Below are 19235 nucleotides of genomic sequence, written 5' to 3' on the forward strand. Positions count from 1 at the left end.
GCAAAGCAATATCCAGGGCAGTCTTGCCCAGCCAATGTTAATCATTGACCTTTAGGACCCTGGGGAGCGGAGCAGATCTCTCTCCCTCCACCTCATGATTGAATCATCTTAAAAGCCCATATGCATGGTCACAATGTCCAATACTGTAGATGCTCATTCACTAGCTCCAAGTGATTACACTTCAAGAGATTCTTAGATCCATGGTGATGGGGAATGAACTTTTTAATTACATGTCTTTTGATTTCTATCACCAGGAACTAAATGAATGGGGAATTAATTCACAAAGTTTGTTATGCATTTTCCTATTTAAAAGAGGACCCTTTCCCACAACCTTTCTACTTTGTCCTTTTACCCCAACGGCTCAATAATGAAATACCCTCTTTCTTATTCCAACTACATTGAAAACATTCAGTAGACTTAGCACCCTCTGGAATTCTGGCAATAACTGCTGTACAGTAGTCCTGCTTCAAAATTAGGTCCAGAATAAATAAGAAATTTTTTTTGTATATATTTTAGTCATTTTCCTGGTGACCTCTGTAAGTTTTCAATATTGCCCAAGAGTTATTTTGAAATAGCTTATAGTAATCGTTTCTTAGGCAAAATATTTTCTATTTGGTGAGAAATAGTGATACATGAAGTAGAAAGGCACAAGTGTTCTCTTCATAAACCAAGTTTTTATCTGCACTTGAAAAATCAACCAATAAGATGCAGGCTGAGGGTAATTGGGAATGCATAGTGGACAAGCTCAATCTTTTCAGGCTTTTGGTGTAATGTAAGGTAAAACATTGAAACGGAAATGTGAGTTTATTCTGGTAGCAGCTAATTAATATCAAAGCATTTTGAAAACCATGCTCCATAAACACCGGGTAATAAGGAACAAAGTTAGTACTTCTCATTGGTTGTGCATTTTCAAATAGTCCAAGTGTCCCTAGCACCAAAAAATAAAGAACTGTTTCAGCAAGGCCATTCATTAGTCTATAAATCAAAAGATGGTCTTTGAGTTTTTTCTATCCTCAGGCAAAGACATATTTGGCTTTATATAAAGACTTAAGCATAATTTTGAATTTCTAGAAACTGATCAAGTCATAATAAACTTTAAAAATTATTATTAGTATTTTGATTTTTGGAACCAGAAAATTATTACATATATTAAAGCCTAGTAAATGGTGCAGCTCTGGCTCACCTCAATTATACAGTATAAATATTTGAATTAGAGGCAGTAAGGAAGTTTTGGGAGCTATAGGAGTAGAATCAGGCATAGGAGAGATACCTGTAAGATAGAGGTTGAGGTGGGATTTACAGTTTTGCAAATCATGGAGGTAATGAAAATGGGGATTAAAAACAGGAGTAGGGGCATTGGAGGGAATTTCATGGGAAGAAAAACTGAGTAGAACCTCTAGAATGCTTATAGTTCCTTGGAAAAATGGGTCTGAATACCCACAAAAGACCAGCATGTCCTCTTACATGCTTCTCACTACTTGGCTGAGAAGCAGGGAGACAGAACAGTATGATGTTTGTGAATTGTTGATGAGGAAATTAGTCTAGTGTGCTGAGGGGTTTGTGTGTTTTGAAACATGCCCGAAGTGGCAGAATATTACTGATGTTTGAAACGCTATCATAGTCTATATTTGTTAAAATACTCATTTCAATTTTTAAATCATATTCCTTTAATAAAAGCATGCTTGCTTGTTAAAACACAGCTCTTTGCTTGTAATTTTGCTTGTTCCTATACTCCTTGATCCATCAATTAAAATGTGATTTCCTACTGGAGTCTTTGATAAATATGCAAGGCTGTTTTCATTGCATGAGGAAGCTGAAAGAGCCCTTGGTTGGTCATCTAGTTTAATTGAATCATGCCTGTGTTTCTGGCACAGTTTTCATTTTATGAAAGAAGCACACAACTTCCCATGTTTTGTATTTCTGCAAATCCAGGTGAGCAAATATGTCCTTAGAGTCTAGTCCAGGATTTAACTAGCATGATATTTGTTTAAGAAATACATGTGATAAATGAGTCAATTGGCATGTTCTCTCTTTATGTTAATGCTAACATTTAAAGGAATGGGTGAATCAGTGTTTTTATCTGCATCTCTTGACTTTTGAGAAATAAGAAGACTTGAGTAATAGTGTTTTATAGCAAAAATGTCTTCTCATTGATTTTACTTAAGTCACTCCCAGGTGACTCATTGGGGAACAAAAAGGGAAATCCTTTGTGATGAATCAGATGCCATTCTGAGATATAGGTCTTTTTAGACTTTTTTCTGTTTATTTCAAATCAGCACTGCCCTTTTAGATCAATACCAAGCGAATAACAGCCAAAAATTGGCTCACATAAAAGTGACAGGGTATTGCAGAGTTCTAGTTACTGTTTTCATGGTTGCTAGCACCCTTCTCCAGGAAAACAGATTGGCCATTAGACACCTACATGATATCCTTGAAGAGTAAATGGAATTGGGATCTATAGTCTACTTTACAGAGAGGCTATGCATAGGGAGACCTCCAGTGTCTGGGATTAGAGCTCTTGGGACACCCTTGTGCCCATTCTCCACCATTCTTTAAGTGATGGAATTTATAAAAACAAGTCTGGAGCCAGAAGGCATGGAGTCTGTCTGCCTCAGCCTGGGCAACTGTATTTTAAGAATTAAGTTCTTTCAAATTTTCTTCTTAGGAAAACTGTTGTCTTTCTCCAGATTGGGAAGAGACAGCAATTAATAAAGAAATAATATGTCCTCCTCTATGAAGAGAGGTCCCTTCATAATGAATTTCTCTTAGACCACAATGAATACCTGTAAAAGATCCAGGCTGTTGGCTTGTACTTTGTAACTTAGGAACTGAAAAGGACTCTTCTTGATGAATTATTGAAGGCTAAACAAGGTGAAAAACAGGTCTTCCTGAGACCAGTGTGAAGTGAAGTGGTAATGATGCCTGAGGGTTCTCTTTTCCTCCTGCCTGCTCCATGATCATGTTGCCAGCATGGGGCACCTGCAGGGCGAGATTTAGACCCAAACCAGATGTTGGTATGAACTGATTTTTGGATTTGTTTCTGTGGAAATTTCTGATCCTTTCTGAGATATTTGGAGAGTGATCCCTGTCCTTCCTTTGTTTCAGTTCTTCTTTCTTTCTCTACATTTTAATCTGAGGGCAAGTAACTCACATCTACAAGGAAATTCCCAGGGAGGAACTGGAGATAAGTATGTCTTTTTCAATACAATTTTCTTAGAAGAAATTTCTGGGCTTCCAGGAGAAACAGATGGTTGTTCAGCTATTGTTAGAGACCTAGGTTTGTGTTTTGGATGTCTGTCACTAGTGATAGTTGGTGTTTTTGTCAGTTTTGCATCACTGTGACCAACACCCAAGGAGAACAATTTAGAGGAGGAAAAGTTTATTTTGGCTCACAGTTTCAGAGGCTTAGTTCAAGGTCAGTAGACTCCATTGCAATGGGCCCTAGGTGAGGCAGAACATCTGGAGAAAGGCAGAAGTATGTTTTAGAGGAGGAAAGCAGCTCAGGACTTACTAAACAGGAATCTAAGAGAGAGTTCCAATAACCAGGGACAAAATATAAACCCAAAGGCAAGCCCCTAGTGACCTACTTTCTCCAGCCACACCCTACTTGCTTATAGTGACCACCCAGTTAATTCACTGATTAGTTTTTAACTCTCATAATCTATTAATTTTACCTCTGAACATTCTTGTCTCACACTTGCGCTTTTGGGGGACACCTCATACTAAACCCTAATAGTTGTGGTCAGATTCAGGCCTGCTAGAGGAAGGGGTAGACTTTCTGGTTACTCTGTCTTTGTAAACAAAGTCAACCAAAATTAAACCTTGGGGAAAAGAAGAATTGATCCCAGAGGCCATCTGGAGGTAGAGCCAATTGAAAATCACTTTGTTCATATGAGCACTTTTAAGATTTTTCAACAATTTATACCTATTGCTTAAGAGCAAAGAGTTTATAGTGGAATGGGCATGGGTTAGGAACTTACCACTACTTGTTAAGTTTATTCAGTATTGCTGAACCTCAGTTTTCCCATCTAAAAATATGAAGGCACTAATTATAATTAGTACATTAGATATTATAAACATTCAACGAGGTAACTAATATTGGTTTGCGGCTGAAAACCTATTCCAAAGCTTTCTGCTGACCTTAGAAACAAGCAAAATATACTAATTAATTTTTTTTTATGTGTTTGAGCCTCTTTGATTTTTCCATTTAGAATAGTCAATATTTTACTTGTAGTCCCGAGTTGAAATTTGATGGTTAAAATGGAGATAAATGAGTAAATGGGAGAATAAATGTAAATGGTGCCATAATTGTCTTAGGTATGGATTAAATTCACAGCAGAACTGTTGGCTTGAGGTAATTAAAAAAGTATTTAAGAGTTAGGAATTTTTTTTATCTTGTAAATATCACTCAGTGGGTTGATTTAATTATAAAAACAGAAGTTTTGCAATCAGCATTATCTCCCCCCATAATTTACTTCTGTTGGCATTTTAAAGAAGGGCACCAAGTTTATCCTGCTGGACAATTACCATAGAACTAGCCAGAGTTGGAAAGGAAAGTAGTTCTGACATTTGGTTAAACATACATACATAAAGACAATGGCCATGGGCATCCATTATAAAATAGAAGTCTAGGCATACTTTCATGGTCTGACACTGCTCATTTTCCACACATTGATGCTCTTGTAATTTAAAATGGTCAGGAGAAGGAAAGAGTAAAAAGGAAATAATAGCTGACTCTCCGAATCCCATAAAAAAATGAAGCTTAGATCTCCGAATGATTGTTGGTGACAAGAACACCAGTAAGAGTATAGCTTTAAAGATGCACCATTATCTTTAATTACTTGCTTAATATAAAAATATTTTTTGTGGAAAAGAGAAGGCATCCATTAAAAATTATGGCCTTTTAATAGATCTAAGCAAGTTAAATCTTTTTTAAGCCATTTAAACTTCAAAGATACCAGCAAAAAAATTTTTATTGATTGTTTAGTGTTATAATAAGCAATGTATTTTCTGTCATATTTATGACTTGGTACAGGATTCAGAGATATATACATCTCAGGGATAGGAAGGACTTTAAAAGCCATCTATTTCAATAGTGTATGTGCAATGTGTTTTTATGTTTTCTATTCTGTGTAAATTAGAATGCCATACCAGGCTTCTTCTTTTGTTCTCTCTCTCTCTCTCTCTCTCTCTCTCTCTCTCTCTCTCTCTCTCTCTCTCTCTCTCTTTCTCCATATACACATACAATTTCTATATCCATTATATTGTATTTGCTACAAAATTTTACTACTGTAAAGCATTATAGAAGTTTACACTTGAGGTTTATTTTCTGCCATATGACTTGGTCATGTATTTTATACCAAATCTTTGATTAGGAATAGACATCCAATTAGAGCAGTGGTTTTGTACATATTTCAGAATTTCATTTTATTGCCACAGTGATTTGCAACAGGCAGGGATGCCAGATGCCTTGCCAATGCACTTGACAATCTTGCTCAAAAAAGAATCATACTGCTTCTCATAAAATATTTGAATGACTCATCGGATTTGTATGTAAGTGTGTTTATAATTGTCTGAGTTCAGATTTAATTTCATTTTACTTATAAGCACAAAGTGTGTTTTCCACAGTTCTAGTATACTCTGAATTTTCCAGGAAGACAACTCATGTGAATTGACAGTGTTTTGCTTTAGTTTGCTAAGAACTTCTCCAAGAGATGCTCAGCATTTGAGAAAATGACATGCCCAAAGGCAGCACTGTTTGTGGCATTTAAGTTAAGAATACAAAACAGACATTCATTGTGCATGCAAGTTGTGCTGGTGCATTTCCATGACTCTAATTGTGGGTTCAAGCATCTGGATACTTTGATATGTCCTTTAATATGGTTTTGAAATGGTTTTTATATTGAAAAGTATATACTTTTACTTGTTATGAATATTCTTTTATCTCTTTTATTATTAAACTTATTGACCTTAGATATTATGTTGATTTTTAAATTATGTATATAGATAGGTTGTATTTCCCATAAATTTTAATCCATAGATGATATATAACTTGGTATGACTTATAATAGTTAAAAGGGCACTAACAAGACATAGTAATAAAATGAGGATTTGTGTTTGATACAGCTGAGAAGATCTGATATAGAAGGTGGTCCTCTGTGGGGTCTCACTATACCTTCTAACACAATTAGAATTATGGGCAATGCATTACTTCTGTGTCATTGTGCAGTAGTATTACCACAAACTTAGTGGCACATGTGTCATCTCACAGTGTCTTGGGTCAGGGTTTAGCTGGGATCTCTGAAAGGCTGCAGTCAAGGCATGACAAGGGCTACAGTCTAATCTGTAAGTTAGACTGTGGAAGAATCTGCTTCGTGCCCAATGGGGTCTTGTCAGAATGTCCTTCCCTGAGACTGTTGGACTTTGGACCTCAGTTCTTACTATTTGCTGTCTGTAGGCCCTGGGAACCTCTCCAATATGGCCACTTGCTTCAGTGTATCCACTAAGGGAGACAGTCTGTAAGCAGGACAGACATTGAAATCTTATGGAAGACAATCACTCAATTAACATCAGTATTATTGTATTCCATTGGTGAGAATCAAGTTACAGATCCTAGCCCTACTCACAGGCAGGGTTTTCCCCAAAGGCATAACTCTGAGAATACAGGGATAACTGGGGAACATTAAAAGGGTCTGTTTAACATAGCCAGCTTCCAGTGGCAGTGTTGGGTAGAGGGGATAAACTCTTTGGATGTAAGTGGTGGCTAATAGATTTTATAGTGTTAATTTTTATAGTATTATAGTGTAATTCTAAGGTTATTTTTCCTGTCATTTTGAAGCCCATTATACTCAGGGAAGAGGGAAAACTAGCCTACTAGAACAGAATCTGCTCACTTCTTAGATAACAACGTCCTTGCTAATTTCAGGTGTGTATATATGATGGGGCTTTCTATGGTGTTAGAGTACAGTGACACAGAAGTAAATTTTCTTAATTTCATGCATCTCAACGTTTTTTTCATCCAGATGACCCAGCTAGTTCCTGGGTTGTTTAAAGTTTGAGCCAGGGTCAGATCTGGAAGAGGGAGAGAACATTTTAAAAGCCCAGTATAGCCACTATGTAAGTATTTATTGAATATCTCATGTGCTTGTCATTGTTATATATACAGGCAGAGGCTGAGATTCTGCTGCCACAAAGTTTATGGTATATACTGGAATACATACATGTTGAGCTAATCTAAGGTCTGAAGTCACTATATTAGCCTTTGGGGGTCTTCTGTAAGAAGGGTGGAATAGTCTATGTGGGAAAAATATGGGTAGAACACATATTCTTTTGGAAGAACCCAGCTATTGATTAAAATTATACTTCTGCTCTGTGATGTTAGCTTACAAATACTACTGATTCTTTATTTCTGCAAGCAAAAAACTGGGTCTAACATCTTTACCTTACAGATTTTTTTTGTGATGATATTAAAAGCATCCAGTGCATATGGGTTTCAATGTGAAATCCCTTTATTCTTTCTCACCCTTCAATAAAGCGGACCATTATAAATTAACTATGCTATTTTGCTACTCAACCTGCTCCACAAAGTTATATAAAAGTAAAAAATGCCAAATATTTAAATAATCACATGGAATACAATCTCTTCAGTTATGTATGATTCATCTTTATTGTTGTCATTCTAAGGACTCACAATCATTCTCAAGAGTTTCTTCTTTATTACTTTACAATGGTAGCACATCCTAATTGCCCAGTGACACAAAAGACTTAAATGACTCAAAGGAGTATTTCTGCTTGATAGTATTAATAATACTATCTTTGAAAATACATGAATATACTTAGCCATTTTGAACTAATCTAAGATATGAAGTCACAAAGATCATGCTGGTGGAAGGATGGGCGGTGAGTGGAGTCCACAAACATGTATCAACTTAGAAAATTCACTGACTTATTTTTAATGCTAATTCATTCATTCAAAACACTTCTAGGTTTCTGTTCCAGGTTCTGAGTACTGGGAGAATACTTAAAGATTATGCATGTAATGTTTGATAAATCCAGATGATAAATTTCTCTGGGGAAGTGTGACTGTTTTTAGAGGTCATCCTTTTATCTGAAGAAAAAGCAGAGGAGCCCAATTAAGTAATTTTATTCATTAGAACTTGTGCAATAATTTCTACTTTTTCTTTCAGTAGGCAGTGAGGAAAGTAGGTTAATATGAAATGAAATATTCTTATATCCTGCTGTTCGGTAGGTCAGAGGGTATTGTAAACGTCACTTAACATCTCTGTTGTTTTGAAATTCCCATTTTCCATGACATAAATTCTTTGATATAAAGAAATTCTATTCATTACAGGAATGCTTTACAATTTAAACTTGTATTTAAATGCCTTACAAGTTATTTTTGACTATAGGGACTCTGTAGAATTTGTGATTCAGTATTTCTTGGCATCTTTGTTGGGTGTGTATTTAATTTGTCTCTATGCCTGTCTCTCTTGTTAGCTTATGGTCCCTTGAGAGAGAGGTCCTCAGTTTGTCATTTACCAGTTGATCAGTAAGTGATTTCTTAGTTATTACTTAGATTTTGAGAATTAAAAGACTCCTTTTTCCTATTGATACCTGACAGATTTTTACATTCACATAGTAATAATATATCATCTTGGTTTTTGTTTCTTTGAAATATGAGGAATGCTTTCCTGCAAATTTCAAGGGCAGCCCATTTGGCCCTAGCAATTATTTCTTTTGAGATCTTGTGCAAAATAAACTTCAGTATTTTGATACCTTTTGGGCCTTTAAGGGAGTAATACATAAAGTAAGCTACAAGTCAAAGAAATTGTGAAAACTCTCTTTAGGAATAAATGTGGTAGTTATAGTTCTTGAAGTGTTCTAACCAAAGAGCCAACAATCATCCCTAATCTCTGATAGAGAAAGCAGCTCCCAGAGGGAAGCTTATGTGTGCCACTGCAGCCTGACCCAGAGCCAGGGCTCTACCTGAGCTTCGGTTCCCACGACACCTTAATGCGCTTTCCTGTTTTCCCACCTCCAAGCCAGTGATCACTCCCTTCTTTCTGCCTATACTTCCTGTCCTAATTGCATTAAGTTAGTTATCTGTGAAGTATACCTGAAAATATCAAGAACACCTTAAGCTCATCTGAAGCACCTAGCATATGGGGGTAGTCATGTATTTATTTTATATTTTCCCAATTTATGACTTACTTATTTAATTCTTTATCATTTCTCATGGAATGCATAGATTGGCCATTACATTTACTCAGTTTTGTGTGTATTTGGGATAATGCAGTTGACATTTTTTTCTTCCATTGTCTTAGGAAGTCAATGATACCATTGAAGAGAACCAAAAAGAAGACAAGACTGAGGACTGTAGCAGGAATTGCTAAAAGGAAGGAAATAGAGTATAAATGAGAAATGGGGCTTTTATGAAGTAATTTTAGAATAACTATACCTTTGTGAAGTGTGCCACTTTACCACCTTATTTACCAAAGCTTGGAGGATATGGAGTTTTTTGGTGATCTAATCTCCAAGTAAATAAGGAACAAATAAAAAGAAATTATGTCTTTCTTTCTAAAATATGTTGTCAGCAACTGAATTTAATGCAACCAATAGATGCAGATTCTTGCAGCACAGTGTGATTTTGATAAGCTCCAACTAAGTATCAAGTCAGAAATGGACATCACATGCTATGAAGTTATCCATTCTAAACAAATGAATTTAAGATAATTGGCTTCTAAATATTTTTAGGTATCTCAGAAGGTAGAGTTGTGGGAAGAACAATGCAGTAATTGAATGGATTCTGAAGAATATGATAGTAGAAAAATAATATGGAATGTAAGGACATAAGATCCCATTGTTTATAAAATAGATTTAGATACAGAGGAGATCATGGTGTGGAAAACCTTCAGAACCACTGCATAATAAAAAATCCTCACAGCCAAATTTTAAGCGATTTTTTTTGTTATAAAGAGAGTTGACTTAATAAATTCCTGCTGAGAATTTGATTTATTCAATTAAACATCCATATTCATTTTGAGAGAAAAGATGATGCCCACAGGTTCACCCTACATTGGCAAATATGTATTATGAATAGGTAAGGACAGAAGTGCCAATAAGGAGCAGGAGACCATTTTTATCATCAGCATCCAGAGTCATGCCTATCAGCAGAGTCACCTGGGTAGTCATGCTCTGACCTTTGCAAGTCCCAGGAAAACTCAAGTCTTTCTTATGCCACTCTGCTTTGTAGTTGAAACATATTAAATAAATTTACCAAACATATTTCCTAGTTTTTGTTCCCAAACTGACATCAAATTCCTGGGCTCAAGTGATTCTCTTGCTTCAGTCTCCTGAGTAGCTGAAACAACAGGTGTGTGCCATTCTGCTCTGGATCCTACAAAGCAGATTTTCAATACGCCTTTATATTATTCAGTGTTCTTGAATTTCTGAGATGATAAATTAGGGCTAATTTGTTAAGAGTAGAAAGTCATACCCACAGTATCATCTGGTTGAGCTGGACTTGGAGCATATACCAATAGAGAGGATATACCTAGAAACTTGACTGGTTATTTGAAATAATAAACATAGTTTCATTAGTAAATGTAATTTTTTTGGCTTGGGAGATGAGTAATAATTAGTGAGAAAGTAAATATCAAATATTCATTTATATTCCTCAGGAAGGCAGAATATTAAAATTTTTTCCAAGTCTGGACTTAATTGAACAGCTGTGCCAACCTTAATTTAGCATCACTTGGGGACTACCAAAAATAATAGTGTGGAAGAATATTTTAAGGTTTTGATTTTGTGGCAGAAGAAAAATATTCTCATTACTAATGGTATGGAAAATGTAGAAACTTAGAGTGAAGTAAATAACTACCCACTATTTAATCTCCAGAGATGATCATTGACAACAATTTACTATATTTTCTTCCAGCTTTATTGCTTACATAATTAAATATAGGTATTTATGTCTTAAATATATGTGAAATAATTTTTTGTGTGATTACAAAATAAATTCAAGTTCAATTTTTGAGAAGCGTAAGGAAACTATGAGAAATGCATAGAACATTAGATTTCTAGAAAACAGTAGAAACATTTGAAGCTACTGACAATTGAGCTTCATAAATGAGTAAGAACATCAGCTCCAGCCGTAAATTAATTGGATTCCTTTGAATGTGTGTTACATGTGTATCCCACAACTAACTCTGGAGTCATCTTTTAAAGAGAGGCCTCAGATATATTCTGAGTGGGAGCAGCATTCTAATAGGTGGTTGGTGTGAAATAGGCATCATCAATGACTTGCATGTCTGCTCTGGGCCACTGTTCTTGGCTCTGGAAAGCCAATGCAATGAGAAACCTATCACCAAGCTTTTGGCTCTTCTTGTTGGAAGAAGACTGTTCACCCTAAACAAAAAACTCAGACCTCAGTGGGCTTTTCTTTCTGCTGTGGATTCCATGGAGATATTCTGGGTCTAGTGAATCACAGTCCCACCTCTTGGATTTTCATTCTCTCTGACTCATTTCTGCACAATAGTTTGCCTCTTTTCCTATCATGGAAATCACTTAGGAGAGACATCCATATTTTGTTGGGTTTAAACCTGCTTAGGAAAGAAAAGTTAATCAGCAAACAGATTTCTTTGGTGTGTTCCATATAATTTTAGGAGGACTCCTGTTGGCTACTTTTATCTGTAACTCCTGTTACAGAGAAGGCTGAAAGTAAGCCTCCAGATGAGTGAGATAGCAGACCATTTTCCCATGATACAGCCCCACAATTTGTGAGACAAAATTAATGACAATCATCCACAGGAGATAAGACAAAGACAGACTTAATGTAAAGCATTTTAGAAGGTTTCAGGTCTTCATGGAATGTTGGGGAGCAGGAGGGAGAGACAATGCAGCCCTATATAATGAATACATTAGATAATTTAAATTTTCAATTATCATTATTTGGATTTTATTCCCCAACTTGGGGATACATATTTAGGGGTGGTGTGAATATTAGGTAGAGTGGAAATCATTGAACCCTTAGTTGAAAGCTACCCCAGTTTCTGGCTTGCCCTCTAATTATACATGTAGAAAAGATCACTACCAGCAGTGCTAGCAATAAGGACAGAGATGTTTGAGACAAAATTAAGAGGGTAGCCCAGAAATTGGAGCAGTCCTAAGTTGAATCTTCAAAATGATTAAGTTCTAGAAAATATGAATTCTGAGACGTTAGGGCTTTTGGGTCATGTTAATGATGGGAGTCAAATATGTGAAAGATTGTTATTGGGAGGATGCTGACCATTTTCTCTCAACTATACTGGGGATAGAAATAGATATAGATATAAAATAGCAGTGTATGGAATTTAGATTAGATAAAGAAAGTATGTTCTGATAATCACACTTGTTAAATGTTAGAATATATATCCCAAGTAGGTTGTCAAATCATTCCACTGAAATTATTTTAATCATTTGTATTTAGATATATCAGGATAATGAACACACACATATAAATATTAGGAAATATATATTTATGTGTATGTTTACATGTGCATACATGCACACACACAAGCTAAAAGATAGACTGTTGACCTCAATAGCCTTACTAAGAGTGTTCTTTTATTATTTTGGAACTCACAATCAAGTGCCTTTTAGATACTGTTGTAGAAGGCTTAAGAATGTGAACAATAGCCTGAAGCACTGGACGGTATTAGTCACAAGTTTTACCCTATGTCAATACAGAAGGGGTTGAAGTTTGGCAGAAGAAAAGATAATAGGCAGTGTTAAACCTTCTTTCTTTATTTTCCAAATTAGGACAGTTTGGAAGTTCACCATTTCCAATTTTTTTTTCTTTTGTTGACTGCAAAGAACGTCAAGCCAACAGCATGTTGCTGAGAGCAGCGATGCATTTCACCACACTGACAACTGTCGGCTGGGCTTTTTGAGACTCCCAGGATTCTGAACTGTCTTCTCTTGTATAGGTCAGTGAAATTTTTTCTTCATTTTTTTATTTAAAAAGCAAACCAGGCCAACTACTTTTCAAATATTTACACCTTGTAAGTGGATAAAACTCCCAAATCTTTTTTTCTCAACAAAAAGGAAAACAATCAGCAACAATAATCTATCAAAAGATAGTTTAAAAAGTTCTTAGATGCCCTAGGATCTTTTGGTAGGACATTTTATATATTCCTATCATTAATAAGTCTGTTATCTGCATTTTGTGTCTCTTTCCCACTGCTAAAAATTCCTTTTAGACTAACATTCATACTTCCTTCTGATGAAAAACATTAAAATGTGTGTAGAATATAAGAGGAAACCCCAAAGCTCTGTATTTATACAAAGAGACTCAAGAGTATTGGTTTATTACAGTGAAACATTTCATGTTATTCCATTTCATATTCTTTCCAAAGGGAAAGCCTAGCCACAATAAATAGATGCCACAAAATTATAATAAAATGAAATGTTTAATAGTTGAAGTATAAGGCCTTATTATGATTATCTTAACTTGTAATAATACAACAAGAGCTAAAAAAAAAATCTATGGGTATCTTCAACCATTCCTCAGTTTAAACAAGAAGCCTAGACCTAGAAAAGAGCATCATTTCCCAATTTATACAAATTCAGCATCTTTTTATAACATTATTCTAACTTGATTGTATTTAGAAGATTTTATTCCTCCACATAGATTGCTGTCACTTTTCTAAAATTAGTTTGTAGGTAGGTACACCCTTTATTAAGAGAACTTACTAACCACATAGTCTTAATTTGAAAAAAAATAAAAAGAAAAGTTTTCAAGTTCAAGTTCATGGACTGAGTTAAACATGTGTCTACTTTTCCTTCCTGAATTTCATTGAAATTGCAGTAAAGGCAGAGAAAAGAATGTATTTCTGAACATAATAAGAAACCTATTCTGAAAGCTGAAACAGGAAGAAGTGGCTTTTGATAAAGCTGAGGAGGCTTCAGGGAGGAGTTGGTCTGTGCATTCAGGTCAGCAGGTGTAGCAAGGGCAGGCTTACAAAGCTGAAAAACGGAAATCAAAGTGTTGACTACAAGTCTAAAGAAGGGCTCAGGTTGAGATGTTTCCACACCCATGCATGTAACTAGAGCTCTTACCCACAGAAGTAAAGCAGGAGACTCTCTCAGAGGAATCTACATAATTTGCATATGAGGCCTACACTTTCTAGTATGTTGGCTGGTAACCAAGCTTAACACTGTACCCTGGTTCTGGCAGTTGAAGAGACCCTTGCTGGTTTACGAATTCATGTATAAGACCTAAAGCAAAGCACATCATGGAGAAAAAGTCTGGGAAGTAATAGACAGATTGCCAACAACTTGCATCAGTCAGCCCAATCATTCATACACTGGACAACAGAAACCAGCAATAGAAAATAAAAAATCAAAGTAAACAAGCCTAGGACAGAATTTCTCAACCTTTGCACTATGGAGTTTATGGATTAGATTTTTTTTTATTGTTATGGAGAGGTGTTCTGTATATTGTAGGATGTTTAGCAGCATTTTTGGCCTCTATCCAGGAGATGCCAGCAGCAAGCAATGCCACACTGTACAAAATGAGACAAAGATGCCTCAATATTTAGACAAAGATGTTGCCAAATCCCCTGAGGGACAAAATCAGCACTGGTTGCTAGCCATTATTCTAGAGGAAATAGGAGAGATTTATCAAAGAGATATTTTAAAAATATCCAAATTGATATCCTCAGAGATATTAAAGAAATTATAATCTCTAAAACAAAATTTTTCTGATATGAAAATGGAAAAAAAGAAAATGGAGACATCAAAATATAGAAACAATTAATAGAATGTTAAAGTATAATTAACAAAATTTTGCAAAAAAAGAAATAAATTCAAGGATGTTTTCCAGAAGGAAAAGGAAAATAAAGTAAAATATGAGAAAAGAAACAAAGAGAATCAATTTAGGAAGCCAAATTTTGTTTAACATGAGTTCTAAAAATCAAAGACAAAGAAGAAAAAATAATCTTGACATTTTCTAGAGTTGAAAAAAATGCACATGTCCTCAGTATGAAGGGGTAAAAATCATATTGAGAACGCTGAGTAATAAGGGACCCACAACCAGACATATTCCAATGGTATTTTAGAATATCACAGCTAATGAGAATATCCTAAGGTTCTTTTCACTAGTGCATAATAATTTTACAGAGAAGTGGCATAAATAATTTCAACCCCCAGTATCTTCCCTTGCCCTAAAAGTTTTGAAAAAGAAAAACATAAATAGACTTTCTGTCATGGGAATATAAATACTCAGGTTTTCAGTCTACATCTCAAAATGTCATAAGGTAGTGGAACAGTGTCCTCAAAATGAAGACAGAAGCAAACCCAGTATAGGTGGTCCCTGATTTATGGTGGTTCCATAGTGCAGAAATGATGCCCATTCAGTAGAGACCCTAATTTGATTTTGAATTTGATCTTTTCCCAGGCTAGTGCTATATCCTAAATGATCCTCCCTAGGGGTGCTATTGCAGTGGCAGCTTTGGCAGCTCCCTGGCAGCCAAAGGATCACAAGGGGTAACAATTGATGTTCTAGAGTGCACTGGTTGCTAAGCTGTGGTGTTTGGTAGGTTACGTGTATAAATTCACTTTTGTGTTGCAATGTGTTTATCAGGTTATAATACCATTAAGTCAAAGAGCATTTGTGCCACGTGAAATCAGGAACTCAGAAATAGACCCAAATAAATACATGCTCAAGTGACTTTTGACAAAGATACAGAAGCCCAGAAAAAAAGATTACATTTCCAATAAATGGTGTGGACTTCCAATGGCAAAACAAAAACAAAAAACGTCTTTACCTGAGTCTTCCACCTTATATAAAATCAAACTCAAAATAGATCACTGACTTAAGTGTAAAATATGATACTCTAAATACCTTCACAAAAAATCAAGAGAAAAAAATTTTCCTGATCTATGGCTGTCCAAGGAATAGTATAATACTTGTATAGAAAAACAAATAGATTGTGTTTCATAAAGTTTTAAAAAAAATGCCCTCTAAAAGACCCTTGGAAAGGGTGAATAGATAAACTACATATTTGGAAAAAATATTTACAACCACATGGTTGACCTAGGACTAGTATTTCCAAACTCAAGAGTAAACTAAAACCATTAAAAATATGTTTAGAAAATGGGCAAAACACAAAAGGTAATATTTCACCAAGAGGATTTATAGGTGGTTAAGAAGTACATTAAAAGATACTAAAATTGTTAGACTTTAGGGAAATGTAAATTAAACCCACATGCCCATCAGAATGGCTAAAATAAAAAAGATGAGTGACAAAACCAAATGCTGGCAATGATGGGGAAAAACTGGATCACTCATACATTGCTGGTGGAATATAAAATGGTATAGACACTCTGGAAAAAAGTTTGTCAATTTATAAAAAATACTAAATGTTAAGCTGCCATATAACTCGGCAATTGCATCCCTATTCCAGAGAAATGAAAAGCTATGTTCACATGAAAACTTGTATACAAATGTTCATATTCCAGTAACTCTATTTATAATAGCTGCTAACTATAAACAGCCCTGATGTCCTCCAACGAGTAAATGGGTAAGCACATGGTGATATATTGATATCATGGAAGAGTACTCAGATAAAAAAGAACTGGCTATTGTTACAGGCAGTGATTAGGATGAGTTGCCCTGTGGTGAGAGAATTACCCCGACAGAGAAAATGAGAAAGGCCAGTCCCCAAAGCTTATAACATGTATAATTGCATTTTTGTAACATTTCTGAAACAGCAAGAGTAAAGAAATGCCAAACATACTTGTGGTTGCCAGGGATTAGGTAAAGGATGGCAGAGGGAGGGAGGGAGTTGTGGTTATAAAAATGCAACATGAGGAATTGACGGTAAGAATGTCAGTCTCTTGAATATGATAGCATATTAGTTTTATAAGATGCTTCATTGGAGCAACTGGGTAAGGGATGCATGAGATGTATGTTATTTGTTACAATGGCCTATGAAGCTATAATTATCTCAAAATGAAAAGTTTAATTTAAAAATTTAATACTGCTTTATTTCATCATTTATCATTCTGCTCTTAGTTTAAATAGCAATTTCAGGATGCTCTACATAAGGAATCTGTCAGCCACTGAAAACATTTCAGTTATCTATCTTGCCTTCTTTCAAAGTTCTTGTTTGGGTTCTGTTTTAGTGATCTCTTAGAAAAAAAATAATACTAATGTAAATTCTGGTTCTCTTCCCTAATTTAGGGTAACTTTACAATATCTGCAGATAATTTGACATATACATGCATAAAAATAATGTGAAATTCTTGCATAAAAGTACAGTAGTTTACAGGCAAAGTAGTTAATATATAAGTAAATAAGTTCTTTGATAAAAAAAATTCACATTGAATTCAGATAAAAAACAAAATAAATTTAACATAAAAAGCACCACTTGTATCAAAAATTGAAAACGTTTTTCCATTTCTCTCTAGGGATTGGGAAATGCCCCTTTATTTTTCTCTTGTGTTGCTATGTAACATTTAATTACTGGATCTCTAGCAGTCATGTAGATATAGAAAGTGTTAAAAGGCAAACTTCTAATAAATTTTATAGTTTATCACTGCCTCCCTGGAAAACACAATTCAGGAATGATATGAGTTTCTCTTAAATTAACAATTTATCCAATGTACTTCAACTGAACTTCTATAAAACTTTTTATTATGGAATTTGTTTTGGAATACACACTTATATAAAATTTACTTGAAATAATTGTTAATTTCTGGTAAATAGAATATTTTTGGTACAATAAAAATTCCCACAAGTAATATTTTCTTTTGTACTGGGGATTGACCCAGCAGTACTTAACCAGTGAGCCACATCCCCAGACCTTTTTTATTCTTTAGTTTAAGACAGGATCTCACTAAGTTGCTTCTGATTTTGAACTTGTGATCCTCCTGCCTCAGGCTTCCCAAGCCACTGGAATTGTAGGCATGTGCCACTGTGCCTGGCTAACACAAGTAATTTCAAAAGATGATTTAAAGGTATAATATTTAGAGTAGTGTGGTATCAAATAAAGACTAGAGGGGAAGCACTGGGGGTGTAACTCTGGAAGAGTATTTGCCTAAAAGGTGTGAGGCCCTGGGTTTAAACCCAGCACCAAACAATCGACAAGAATAGAGGAGAAAATAACATTGAGAGTATAAATAGCTCAGAAAGAGACCCTTCTATGTATAAAAGCAATATACTATGTTAATTTTTATGTTATTTGATTAACATTTTGATAAAGTTAATAATGTAACAAAGTGTATTAAATACTGTTTATACTGTAGGAAAGAAAGAATCATTGAATCATTAAGTAGAAGATGTTGAAGCAACTGAATAACAATTTGGAAGAGAATAAATTTAGTCCTTGTTATTTTGTCCTACACCAGAATAAATTTCAGATGGATTTAAAGGTTAAATTTTCCCTCCTTCCACAAAAACCCTAACCCTCCCCAACACAGATATCTGGAGATAAATGTATTTCCCCTATAACAGAATCAAATAAGTCTTCCAAAGCATTAAAATAAAGGGGGAAATGTAAAGAGAAATATTAATTATTTTGCTATACAAATGATAAATGTTTTTATGTTAAAAATCACTAATGTATTAAATACTTCTGTTAGTGATCTGTCGTAGAGGGTAAAATATTAGGCATATTCATGATCAGATGTGATAAATCATGAATGAATCTTATATATCTAATATATTAAATATAAAATATCTTTCAAGTGAAGAAAGAAGTTAAAAGCAAAAGAGGCATACATTGATAATTTATAAAATACTTTTGAACAATAAAATATTTGAAATATTCAACTACTTAGTAACTAAAGAAATGCCAATTAAAATAAAATAACTTTTTCTACTATTAGAATGATCTTTTTATTTTTTAAAGACTAGTATCTAACCTACACTCTAGAAAGAGTAGTTTGTTTAATATGACATATAGGAATATGAATTCTTTTGGAAAAAGTTTTTAGAAATAAAATCTTTATGGCCTTAACATTATTTATTTTTCTTTTAAAATCAGAATGCATATAAAATCTGAATACTAGTTTATTACAGCAATATTTGTACTGATGCTACATGATTAATATTTCTATTTAATATTAAAAGTCTAGTCATATAGATAAATGTTATTCTATGAGATGGAATACTGTTCAGTCATTCAAAATTGCTTCTCCAAGGACTGTTTAATGTTTAGGGGAAAATCCTAAAATTATGCTAAGTGAAAGAT

The 19235-nt window shown here is 34.6% G+C and overlaps 1 long non-coding RNA gene across 1 annotated transcript in view; it reads left to right on the forward strand.

The window, feature by feature from the left end:
* The window catches only part of LOC131424497 (uncharacterized), a 180207-nt gene that overhangs the window by 23617 nt on the left and 137355 nt on the right, over positions 1-19235 (forward strand). Inside the window, exon 1 of the long non-coding RNA XR_009227612.1 lies at positions 1-12965. This exon is cut by the window's left edge and continues 23617 nt beyond it. This is a non-coding gene — a long non-coding RNA (uncharacterized LOC131424497). The remainder of the gene's footprint in view (positions 12966-19235) is intronic.

Source organism: Marmota monax, unplaced genomic scaffold (assembly GCF_021218885.2).
Source record: "Marmota monax isolate L192 unplaced genomic scaffold, Marmota_monax_Labrador192_F-V1.1 WCK01_AAM20220418_F8-fsc00117, whole genome shotgun sequence".
NCBI classification, from domain to species: domain Eukaryota; kingdom Metazoa; phylum Chordata; class Mammalia; order Rodentia; family Sciuridae; genus Marmota; species Marmota monax.